The sequence below is a fragment of the Primulina huaijiensis genome, chromosome 7 (assembly GCF_012295235.1).
Source record: "Primulina huaijiensis isolate GDHJ02 chromosome 7, ASM1229523v2, whole genome shotgun sequence".
Classification (NCBI taxonomy): domain Eukaryota; kingdom Viridiplantae; phylum Streptophyta; class Magnoliopsida; order Lamiales; family Gesneriaceae; genus Primulina; species Primulina huaijiensis.
Window position 1 is genome coordinate 23,268,653 of NC_133312.1, and position 11,180 is coordinate 23,279,832.

An 11,180-nucleotide genomic window follows, 5' to 3' on the forward strand; every position below is an offset into this window, starting at 1 on the left:
TATATACAAAAATATATATACACTATATATATACACTATATATATATATATTATATCATACCTAAAAAATAGCTGATTTAACTAAAATCAAACTTTGATTTTAGAGTATTTCACTTTGGGTCTTTGGTTGCGGAGTATTCGGGAATACTAACACGACATCGAATTTTTTTAGGCAAAAACTTATGTGAGACGGTCTCACAGGTCGTATTTGTGAGACGGATCTCTTATTTGGGTCATCCATGAAAAAGTATTACTTTTTATGCTAAGAATATTACTTTTTACTATGAATATGGGTAGGGTTGACCCGTCGCATAGATTAAAATCCGTGAGACGGTCTCACATGAGAACCACTCATTTTTTTGATGTGATACAAGATAATGCTCGTGTCTTGTCAAATATTGATAACATATGCAACACAACATCGACACTCTAATAAAAGATGACTGAATAACAAACAAAAATCAATTTATTGGAGTAAGACCAAACCTTGATAATTCATAAATTGCAAACTTATCATCATAAATTGGTCTTTTTTAGATTTTTGTCTTATAAATTAACTAGTCAAACTCCGGTCTTCGTCCACAAACTTCGATTTTTTTTTTCTTATTGACCGTAATTACTTAGTTGATACATGAAGATACTTCCTGTGGTCTAAAAATGAAAGAAAAATAGTCTACATGGACCTCAAGTTTTGTGAAAAGTGCAAAATTGGTAACATAAATTGGCCTATTTTATTTCTTTTCGTCCTGTAACAGTACTTCAAATTTAGTCGCAAAAAATCTAAATTAGACGATGAAAATCGGAGTTCGACCAAGATGAAAAGACAAAAAAACCAACTAACAAGACTAATTTTGTAACTTCTCATAGTAACCATATTTAAAACAAACCAATACAGGGATCAGTAAAACATCTAAAAAAATTCCTCAAAAAAATCTAAAAATTTCACTCAAGTGTAATAAAATATTATAGATTGCTTGTGCTCCAGATCGATAGGCATTAATTGATGGCTACTGGTCAGTCATGGTAGCCGCCATCAATTTAAGGTTGTTCGTAGATTTTACGATAACTTGATTGCTGTCTTGCTCGCAGCTCTTGCCTAATTTTCAAAAGCAGCAATAATACGATCAAATTTAAAAATAATGGAAATAATTGTACTGTGATCCCTGTGACAACTGTTAACCTGTTTTGGAAGACTAGAAAACAGTAGGGATTCTAAGTAGAGATGTGACGTGCACATGCAATTAGCGATCGATAGAGCACAGAGCTGATCTAGTAATATGGGATAATCAAACCCCACACTCATGTGGAAACTCAAAACCGCCGTTTCGTTCGTGGAATAAGACAAGATGAAAAAAAAATATGATATAAAGATGAAAAATCAATATAATACGAATAATATATTGATTTATAATGGTAATCTTTTTGTTGAATTTGGGTCCAACATTGGATGAAATAAAGATGTGTTAAAAATTAATGTCTTACTATTTACACCAAATAATGCCAAACTCGTATAATTTTTCCCGGTACTCTGATCTAATTCTTGGCAAAAGACGAACTTTGGTCTCCAATGGAATGTATGAAGACGCAACATTAATTGCATGTATGAGAAGAACATTATTGTGATTATAAGTCAATTTTTTTAACTCCATATTTAGGCATTTAGAACTACTTGTTTTTAAAATTAAGCACATGATAACCCCTTGTAAATGGGTAAATATGCTTGATTTTTAAGAACACAGAGATGTAAAAGATTATTAATTTTATACGGCGGGTCTCGTGTTTTTGTTTAAAAAAAAAATTCATGAGGATGTAAATATAATATTCTCTAATTTTCAAGGGTATTTGTCAATGTCGAAACATATATATTTTTTATTAACCCTAGCAAATTGTAAAATTTTATGAAGTGATTTTAGACTTGATCTAAACTCAGTATACAAGAACACATCTGATATCAAAAAATCATATTTATCGAGCTAGACTTGTTACTTCATCAATCATGATTAAACTTGAAATAAATTACTGGGAAAATTTCAAAATTGGTCCAACAAGTTGATCTAACTGTGATTTTGGTCTTCTACCTATTAAATGTAAGTTTTAGTCCGATATTTTTTACTTCATGAAAATTTTTAGTAATTTTTCATTTGAATACTGACACAACACTAATTATATCAGCATTAACCGAAACCACATCAATAATGATCGATTCTATGTTAACAATATTCAGTGGTACATCAACACTTCGGTGAGAAAATCACTAAAATTACAAAAGAGCCAAATTATGATATTAAAACTGAAATTTGATTTGTCAGATGACCAAAATCAAAATTACTTTAAGTCGTAAGACCGATTTTGTTATTTTCGAAACTACTTAGACGGAATTCTAAAAATATGTACAATATTATGCAAATTGTTTGCAATATCAAACTCGAACTCAAATATACCGTTACCACCGAACTTGAGTACTCGACTTGATTGCATACCTATAATACAAATTTCGAGTCGATTATATCGTCTGCTACCCTATAAATCATAGACGAGGCCCCTCGTCCTGCAAAAGCAAAGGCAACGTTAGAGAATTAAATTTACTAAGACAGCCATGCATAGTACGTCCTTTCTCTGGTCGGGAGTACTAGGTACTACTTGGTCTTTGACAAGATTATAGTCTTGATCACTTACAAAAAAAATATAATTTAAATTATGTATAAAAATTCCTTTAATTTATCCTTTTTCGGTGTCTTTAATTAGTGGATTTCTACCATCTTTAAATAACGGACATTTGCTTAAGTAAACTATATCTTAAACATGAGATTTTTAAAGGTTTCTCTATGGATTTGTACTTGTTAGTTTTTTTTTATTTTAAAAATCTTGTTTTCAGATTATTCACAATTTCAGTCCATTATTTTACGTTTTTTTCGATTTTAGTTATTTTTTATCGGAGTACTGACTTGACGACATAAAATAATGACGTGCCGTCAGAAAATGATGATGTGACACTAAAAATTAATTATATGACGTCGGACATCAGACACGCCAGCAATCCAATGAACAATGAATAAAATTGAAAAAAGTTCACATGAGTTGACTAAAATCGTGAATTGATCAACAACATTGTCAAGAATTGAAAAATGCAATTTACATTAAAAAAAATGCAATATATATCTCTCTTGTTTCAAGTACCCAATACTTTCAAATTTCTGTGTTGGGCAATATTATCTTTCTTTTAGTGGAATCATCTACAAGAATCCCAAGGATATAGTCGCAAATGTTTTTTTTTTTCTTTTCAACGTTCATGGAATCCAAATTATGTATGTTTTTTTCAAAGTAATTTCCATTAGATATATCGAGCTGACACTAAATTAATTATTTACACAACTTTTTGGGTACAATTGGGCCATAAATGGCCTCTTTGTACTCTTTGTAAATACTTAGCTTTGTAATTGTCTCTTACATATAATTATATACGGAGATTTAGAATTACACGTATCACATCGAAATCTTCAATGAAAAATTAATTAAATTATATAAAATCGAAAGATACAAGACTAAAACTCAATTTTGACGACATAAATGATCAACATTAAAATCTAGAATTTCTATCTCCATCGATTGACATTTATCCCTAAAATTTTCTATTTTTTAAAAATGTATTATGAAATATTTTTAGCCTAATTTAAATGACCATTTTATCAAAATCAGTTGGACCGACGCTTTAAATTTTAATATGCTCATTCAAACTTTGATCGCAGTAAAAATTAGTAGGCAAAGATGAGGTCTTTTATACGGTACAACATTACCATTTCCATAAATATTTTTTTTTTTTGTAAATTCAAGGAGTATAGTAATTATTGAGATGAAATAATCGATGCGTACGTGCAGTTTGACGTCTATATCATTTAAAAAATTTGAGTTACATTGTTATTATCGACAATTTTTTTGATAAAACGTCATATATTTGGTCCTAGGGTAATTTTCTCATCAATATGTATACACACATACATAAATAAATAGTAGTCTTTAATCATCAAGAAAATGAATTTTTGAAGTCCCCAAAATTAATGAATTTAAATTCATTTAAAAGATATAATATCTAATGTATGCATCGTGTGAAGTGTGAACTATTAAAAACTTAATCATTTACTATGTAAGTATTGATCAAACCTGACATGCCCATGCATACGTATATATATTGAATTTCGGAAAATTCAATTTTTGTATTCATTAACTTGTTCAATTTTTTTTTGGTCAATCAAATTTTTAAAGTTTGAGTTTAGTACACTAAATTTAAAATTTGGTCAAACTACCAACGTGACATCGAATAAATCGATAATTTCAATCACATCAACATATTTCGATGTTATGTCAAAATTTTCCGTGCCATATAAACATGCCGGGAAAATAAGAATAATTTTTTGTCGTTGAAGTTATTGCATTAAAACAAAAATTTGAAATCTTAGTAGATCAAAATCCAAAATTAGATTAATAATAATTAATACGATTTTATATATAATAACTTTTTTTGAGGAATATATATGATAAATTTTTGCGTAAAGGATAATGATATCGAACTAATTTTCTCACTTCAAATTTTTATATTTGACTTTTAAATTTGTTATATTTAATTTGATTGTAAAAATAATGGTAACAAGGGAAAATGGTATTTTGAGAAACAAAATTTGGTACTTCTCGGAAATAGAAGATAGCTAGCATAAAAGTCTTTTATTTATAATCGTATCGATGATAAAGATGATGAATTGTTGGGTTAATCTTGCATTAGTAATAGTAGTATTGAGATGAATGACCTCTTTAAAAGTTCTCATGCATAAAATTTTGTGTACTTAGATGATCAAATAAAAACAGACTAACTTGGACGAATATGACTATTTTTATTTAAAGGTCTATATTATATAATTAAAGTCGAGATCAGTATACTAATCAACTTCTAATTGATTTGCTCAAGTTTTATTTAAAATCACAATTCTAGTCTTATTATATAAATTTATTGATATTTTTTTGTTTTTCGCCTAAAATAGCATTTTTTGAGAAAATAACTTTTTTGGTCCACTAATTTTACTTATTTTGGGTTTTGTCCTATGTTTTCAAATTTTCATTTTAGTATACTAGCTTTGAAACTTTTTTCTTTATTCATATTTCGCCGAAATGCTGAAGAGACATCGAAATGCGGATACAACGTCGAAAAATTAGGGTGTTACATCGAAAATTATTGACTTGTTTGAAACATCATCATTGATTGGATATCATGCCACGAGATCGAGGCGCATGAAACCGATGCTATCTCACAATCAAATAATTGTAAAACAACAAGTCTCAGAAGTATAAAATTTCCAAACCACTTTATATATTCATAAATAAAAAATATCTTCTTTACAACTATAAAATAATCACATAATGTTTTACAACAGCAGAATGTAAAACATTAACTATGGTGCAGAAACATACAACTAGAAATAAACTAATAACGAAAATGAAGCTTAAACGTTGGCAGCATATTCTCTTTCCTTATCATCCTCATAACTGGGTTTGCTGTTCATCCTTTAACCGATCTTCATTCTTCTCTGAAAGTGAATGAGTGATATGATCGTCAACCAGTAAGCAGTAGAATTCCGCTCGGTCTTTAAAATCATTTTTCAACAAAAACAGTTTGTCGATTTTGAAATATATATCTCGAGTTAAAACATAAAGCTTACTTACAAAAAAGTGCTACAAAATCTCGTAGAACTTGCTGGATTTTTCTTTAACCGATAGTCTTAACGAAAGCATATGCTACTCGAATTAAACAGAACTTTGGGTTGATCACTTACTTGGCAGCCTCTTTCTCGAAATTTTGGTGTGATTTGGTTGTTATTTTCTTTCATGTTGTGAGCCTCTATTTATAGGCCTCCAAGGTTGAGGTTAATTGTCACTTAATTTATAAAAATTAATTTCACTTTAAATATTGTTATTCATGGTCATTAACATCCTATTAAAGACGCTTATTCATGACAATTAACCTCATCTTAAATACACATATTCATACTCATGGTCATTAACATTATCTTTCAAGACATTATTCAACCAAATAAATGATATAACACATCTTTTAATCTTTAATATCAGTCAATATTTATCATTACTTGGTGGTTACAATTTCATAGAGGTGAAAGGTCTCACAACATCAAAATATCCAAAAATTAAAGTTCAATATATCGAAACCAAAATATGAGATTTTAATTAGTTGACCTAAATCCAGGTGAACAAAATATTTATTTATTTATTTATTTTTAATCTTTCAATCATGTTTTAGGGTGATAAGATAGGTAACTGTTTTGAAATTATATTTTAAATAATTAATCATTTTCCAAATTTATTTTAATTTCTTTTTTATTTAAAAATAAATAATTTTTAATTTGCACACACAATGTGCGTGCTTGAGTGCTAGTAAATCTAATATGATAATATTTTTTGATTTCACACATCTTGTTAAAATTATGACTTAATATAATTTTAGTAATTAATATAATCTAATAGGATAATATTTTTGGATTTCACACATCTAGTTAAAATTATAACTTAATATAATTTTAAAAAATTATTAAAGAAAAGACTTGTAATTTCGAGATGAAGTTGGTTATGCTATCATGTGGCAATTAAAATAAATCCATTTATATTTAAAAATTTATTCGTCTTCGAAAAATCATGAAATCGATATTACAAGATTGTCCGAACTTTACTTTTACTCGAATAATTTATTAATTCAATCTCGTTTCGATTCGGAAAATCTCAAATATTTATTACCACAATCTAACATTTTAAATAAAAATTCAAATATGTACTTCCTTGCCACTATATAAAGCAGCTCATGTGATACTTTGTGATGCACCAAAACTAAATTGTGAAAGACTTAGTATTTTTATACACACATACAATTTTGATCTTCTATTTTTTTTATACATATTTTCATATCCTCGTCATGCTTTCGAGAGATCGAATATATGGTCATTTTCTCAGATGAGTTAACCGATCGTTATTCATGACATATCAGATGTATTCAATAATTGAGTAAGTAAAACTTCTTGTATTGGTTTAATTAGAAATTTGTTTTATGAACATATAACTGGAAAACAAAGATTTGTAACCTTTGAAATAAAATTTCTCAAAATTTTCGATAATAATTTTTAATTTTGTGACAGGGAATTTAGTGGCTCCGGTTTTCTATTGAAGTCACCTGTTCTTGGATGGGATACAACGAGGGGAGTCAATATTACCCAGGGATGCTGCTTCAAATGCATGCGGGCCGTAGTCTCTGTCAAGAACAAAATATAAATATGTTTTTTTATACATATGGACAACGTTTTGAGTTAAAATCTTGGGTAAACTTGTGTATCGATTTATTTTATATATCCTCGAAACACAAGATTTTAACATATGATAATTATTTGAGATTGGAGCAAGATTGATTATCAGTAATTGTTACCAAAATAAGCCAGATTTATTGTGAACAAGTTGTTTTTTTTTTTCCCTTTTTAGTTTGGGGGAGAGATTTTTCGTAATTGGGTTTCGAACGTGAGACCATGTATCAATCGTCATATTTTAGTATCATATGAGTTAAAAGTAATCGATGTGGTGTCTGCATATGTAATGAGTTTAGATTGTAAGAAAACTATAGTTTCTGTATGATTTTCTCGAATTTCTGAATTTGTTATAAAGTACATAAATACAAGTTTATTGTCCCAATATATTGATTTTTCATTGCAGTTTATGTTAAATTTTACGTGAATTGGAGGACACAAATGCTTCTTAGGCTTTAAAAAAATTATTTTCTTGAATACAAGTTTTCCCTCCCAAGACATGTTAAAAATTCCCTCCCTGATTAACACAGGATCCACACGGACCATATACGACATACAATGAATTGAATTATTTTTGCGGTTCAAGTCAGTATCTCTTCCGATATTTATTCACTTTCGTGATCATCCCCATTTTTCTTATACGAGGTTTTCCCAACAGTCGCTAACAAAAACATCTGAATTCAAAACAAAAAAGTACTGATGGATCCCACATATTTTATTTGAGTTCATATGTTCGCACTAACTTCTTGTATAAAAATACACCGGAATCAACACTCTCGACATAACATAGAATGAGTCATCATGTTGTTGTTAATTTTGTTAATAATCCCTTGTTATTTCATTGTGTTTCCTATGTTAATTGTATGTGGTTTGGTGATAGATTCATATGTTGTAACTCATGTTGAATCGTTTCATTCCGATAACTGAGCTGATTAGACTGACCAAAATACCCCAACTGATCATGTCCAACTAATGACTATTTTCATTACAATTATTTTGTTCTTGCAACCATCAGTTTGCCTAGATAACATTCTATTTATCTTAACTGAACAGAACAAATTGTATCAAATTGAATTTTTTTAATCATTTGTTTGGATTGCTAGTCATTTGCATAACTGAGCTATGAGATATCATCGAAACACTGCATAGCTTGACTAAATTTGAGTTCAGCTTCCAACTCGAGCTAGCAATTGCACACTTTAGTAAATATGTTAGAAACATAATATCAAATTTTATCATTATCAAAATCGAAATTGCTAGTGTTTCTAAACGCAACAACAATAATCATTTTAAAAAAATCTCAAGATTTGACCATTTTTAAATTTATTTGTGTATGTAGCCATGAGCAAAATAAATAGAGCTGCAATAGCTATATTCTTGAGTTTTTGAATTTTTATGTACATTTGAGATTTGAACATTTTCAAAAACTTAATTATAATTTTTGAGGGTATTGTCAATGCCACGCTCCGGGTTCGGAGCGTGACATATGTAATATGCAATTATAATAAGAGCAATGCTATATGTACAACCAAATTTGTACGATAATTTTTACGACATAAAAAATTCAATACAAAAATTTCAGTTATCAAAATCTCATTATAAATTCAATATCAAATCTAATGAGATAATAGCAAAATCTCACGATATAATTGTTGTAAATATCGTTGTAAGATATTTTTGTGAAACTTTTAGCATCATTATTATGATAAACTCTAATCAGAATTGCATATTTAATTTGCATATAAAAAAGGCATCAAATCGACATGATAAGATTTATGCGGCACTACTTTTACTCAGATAATTTTTTAAAAATCACCATAATGAGATTTTTCCACGGTTATTTTTACGCAAATTATTTAGTTTACCCATCCTAATTGAATATAAAAAAATTGAAATCGATATGATGGGATTTTTCCACTATTACTTGTGCGCAAATAATTTATTATCTCATTCTAGATGAATATAAAAAAATCATGACATCGACCTAATGAGATATTTTTAGTTTTATTTTTACGCAAATAATTTATAAACTCAATCTCGTTCTGATACGAAAAATCTTAAATAGATATTATCATAATATTTATTTGATAAAAAAAATCAAAATACACATTCATTTACCTCTATATAAATCAACCCTTGTAATAGTTTACATTTATCTTTATTTATTTTATTTCCTCTATGCATGATTCATATTTTCATCTTTCTCATCTTGCTTTCAAGAGATCAAATGTTTGGTCATCTTCTTCAATAAATTTACCGATCGTTGTTCATCGCATATCAGATGCTTTCGATCTCACAGTAAGTAAACTTCTTGTTATGGAATTAGAAATTCATCTTGAAAACACAAAATTGAAAACTAGCTTGAAAGATCTTTTAAATCTGAAGTTGAAGAAGAAATATTTTTGTTTTATTCATATTAATATTTTTGAAAAGAATAAGTTGAAAGAGATGTGATTTTCTACTTCTTGCCATCCATTGAAAAATCCTCTTGGATTTCGACGATTCTAGCTTTATGAATATTTAATAAATTGATAATATATGTGTTTTGTGACTTTATAGGATATTATGAGCTCCAGCTTCCAATTCAGAGCCATCTATGTCTGAATGGAATTCATGGGTGGACACAACATTTGATTGTATTGATTTGTGGAAATTAGTTTTTTTGGTCCACTAACTTGTTTAATTTTGAGTTTTGGTACATTAAGTTTGACAATAACTTTTATTTTTCGATTATTTTGGTTCAATTGCTGATGTGACACTATAAAATACTGAAATGATATCGAAAATTCTAATTGCTGATTTGTCAGATGTCACATTAGAAATTTGACCAAAGTAGTCGAAAATTAAAAGTTAGTATACTAAAATCAAACTTTGAAAACTTAATGAAGCAAAACTCAAAGTTCGACAAGTTAACTGAAAAAATCATTTCCTATGCTGATTTGTATTGAAGGAGTGCTACAATGGAAAGGCTAATAATTCGATTTTTTTTCTTCTTTCGTACATTCAATTCAGAGAAGATTGAATCGTAGATTAAGAAGGGAATACGTTTGTAAATTAATTGTATTTATTTGTTCTTGAAGTTGAAAAGAAATTACGTAATTCTCGGTTTCGATTCTTCTTTAAACCTCTAACTTTTCATTGTTCTTTCATCATCTTTACATGTTTAATTTTCGCTCAAACTAATGGAAAAACATATATTAAAATGTATACGGATACGATTTTGAGTCAATGCCACATAAATTTTGAATTATTTAATGCTCTAAAGTTGTGATATCATACACGGATTTCTCTACGAACTAGTGTTCATTCACACGAGATGTGTGCACGTGTGTATATTAAAATTTTTGGTGTTAAATATTTTTTTTTTGAATCGAGATATTATAGTAAATTTTAAAAAAATTTTGTATGTTATAAGTGATATGATTATTTAATTTAAAAGTTCAAAATATAGATAAAGATAAAAAAAAATATATTTATTAGGATATGGTAGAGATAGATCGGATGCAAATTTACTAAAATGAGTTTAATGACAGTTTTATTAAACAAAAATGTCGCGTCCCGATACCGGGGAGTATTTAAAAAATAAAATTCGCAAACAACAAACCTTATAGTACAATGTACAACCAAATAGTATTTTTCATAAATAGATATTGTCCTTACATACAAAACGAGCGAAATCGAAATACAATATTGAAATAACATTAAAGTAACAAAAATAGAACAAGTAAAGCAAATTTATCTTAATCACCCGTCCCTGAACATATTTTGTTCTTTGTCATCTAACTCATATTCATTCTTATCTGGGGAGGAGAGTAAGAGATAACAAATGATGGT